Genomic DNA, 2,675 nt, shown 5'->3' on the forward strand with positions numbered 1-2,675 from the left:
AAGATTTCACACAGTATTCTATGAAAAAATACATAATGTCGGAGTTTTCTCCAACCTTTCCCCAATGCGCATCCCAAGGTCCCCTCTCTCGCAATTTCTAGATTGCGGCTATTGAGACAATGTGCAATTGCTGATGTAAAATCCTCGGATATGAATACTATTTCATTCGTCATTACTTTCTAAACTCACTCTGCTGTAATAATACTCGTCTAACATAACATCGTGCCCAGCATAGCCATGAGTAAATAGCCTGACACATCTCAAATGTATGCTATATAATATATAGCAAGTCTAACGGCCCACGGCGCACAGTCCTGTACATGTTTATTAACGAATGGCGGATGTACATACTGTGCATGCAACCTTTGACACAGCCACAAACAAATGCATACGTTGTCGACCGCATTAACCGTACGGGAGAGGGCGATTGTAACCAGCTCATTTCGACCATTACTTCGCTAGAATAATTTGTTTTACGGTACGCGAACAGACGAACGCAATCCTTGCCTGCTTTCGTCCGCAGTCTACATTAGCAGCGATATCAGTGAACTATAGCAGCGGAGAAAACCACCGCAAAAATGTACGTATTCAAGCCTGTGGAGTTTGGCTATGTTTGTAATTCACGTAGCAGTCTTCGAAATGCTTCATAATCTTACATAGAAAATGCATCAGGGCTCAATGATATCTCCAATTACCGACTGAAGTTGGAGTATGTAAATCACATAATACTAATAGTATATCTGGTTATAGAGCGAATATGAAATGTTTGAATATATATATATATATAATTACGATCTCATAATTACAAAATTAACGTACGTACATAATAACTAATTACTTTAAGCATTATAGCAAGGATCTCAAGATAATACGATAGTAATATATATCTCAAGATACAATAGAATTTTACTTATCAATATAAAATGGTAATAATATATTTACAATAATTATTAATACCCACTTATTATTTTTTTAAATATTGTTCTCTATTGTATCTTTAGGCTCTGTATTGGTAGCGTATAATTATTGTATCGTCGAAGTTCAATAAATGAAACTGCGAACGCATTGACACTGCATTGCACCGGCATGTTTGCTCCCAGTACAATGTAAAACATTCGTGATAATCGTGACATGTAATACATTGTATATATACTATAATACTGAAACATAGTAATAGATATCATATAGACATTGCGAGCGTGTGAAACATTGTGGTGTGACGTAGCTGTAACGGTGTAGCATCGCGGCATCTGCCATCAAGCGCAGGGCGGTAGGCTGAGCAAATTCCTAGGGGGGCAGTGGCGGATCCAGGATTTAAAGAAGGGGGTGAGAAAAAGGTGGGGGGGGGTCTGGGGGCCCTCCCACAGAAAATTTTGAAAATGTAGATCGCAGGAGATGGTATTTGAGGCAGTTTTGAGTACATGTACAGCCTTCATTCTGACTACGACAATTCCCTTTTAGTAGAACAATAATTTTTTTTACTTTGCTCTAAAATCTAGGGGGGCAGCTGCTCCCAGCAGAATACGGCCCTGGGTAGAGTGAGGTGTAACGTAACAGGTGATGGTAGTACGATAGGACCACAGTCATTGTATGTAGAGTGACTCGCTTTATAGAACGACCTACATAGCATAGCGACTCTAGCTCTACCGGTGTAGTCCCTTCGCTCCCGCTACAGGGAAACGGCCGGCTAAAGAATACAAGTTTATGTTGCAGGCTGGGGGGATTTTCTTATTGTGCTACGGACTACAACGTTGCCGGCCACGCTGTAAACACGTGCTTCTAAGATTCTCGTCATAGGTTGCAGTATAGCATCCCTCGCGTTTTACTCGCTCACGGTTTTCGTGCAGGGTGACGGGAGCGAAGTATTTACGGGTTCGCTCACGCATCTCTCACGCTTCTCTCACGTAGCTCCCCCGTTTTACCTACGATTCCACTCACGTATCTCTCACGCTTCACTCACGGTTTTCTCACGGTTTTCTCACGGTTTTCTCTCGCGGTTTTCGCACAACAGGGTGCAGGGAGCAATGTACGACTGCAGACAAGACGACATGTTCTGTGCGCTGCGGTCGCTCGAGTACTCCTACAGGGTCTTCGACGGCATCATCATCGGCGTCCTCATCATGCAGGTGCTGGTGCTGCTCATCATCGCCGCCGCCATCTTCTTCAGATGTAAAAGCTAGGTAGGCTTCCCGGCTCGGTCGGCATATGTTTCCATGAACCAAAGTATGCTCGTGACGTACACTGACGTCACGCACGAACTCGGCTATCTCCGAAGTTGAATGCATACAGCCTGCTGATGGTGCTGGTGGTTGGTTGCGCATGGTCATATTCATACTACGCATATCAACTTCCGCATCAGACTTTCCGTATATCAAAGAATGATGCAAAAACCTTAACCCTAACCATAACAACACCCTAACCCGAACACAAACTATATACCGACTCGGCTATCTTATATACTATTTATGGTATCCCAAACACTATCTATGGACTATGGTGTATAGATAGCCACCGACGTCATACTGACATATACTGACGCGACTAACCAGAGCCGTACATAGAGTCTAGCTACTAGCATACTAGCTACTAGCATACTAGCATACTACTATACTAGCATACTAGCATACTAGCATACTAGCTACTAGCATACTAGCATACTAGCATACTAGCATACT

At 42.8% G+C, this 2,675-nt stretch overlaps 1 long non-coding RNA gene across 1 annotated transcript in view; it reads left to right on the plus strand.

Moving 5' to 3' along the window:
• Positions 1–522: 522 nt before the first annotated feature.
• The window catches only part of LOC106815344, a 3,968-nt gene continuing 1,815 nt past the window's right edge, over positions 523–2,675 (plus strand). The window contains exons 1-2 of the long non-coding RNA XR_001394734.1: positions 523–580; positions 2,012–2,180. This is a non-coding gene — a long non-coding RNA (uncharacterized LOC106815344). The remainder of the gene's footprint in view (positions 581–2,011; positions 2,181–2,675) is intronic.

The sequence above is a fragment of the Priapulus caudatus genome, unplaced genomic scaffold (genome assembly GCF_000485595.1).
Source record: "Priapulus caudatus unplaced genomic scaffold, Priapulus_caudatus-5.0.1 Scaffold1093, whole genome shotgun sequence".
Classification (NCBI taxonomy): domain Eukaryota; kingdom Metazoa; phylum Priapulida; class Priapulimorpha; order Priapulimorphida; family Priapulidae; genus Priapulus; species Priapulus caudatus.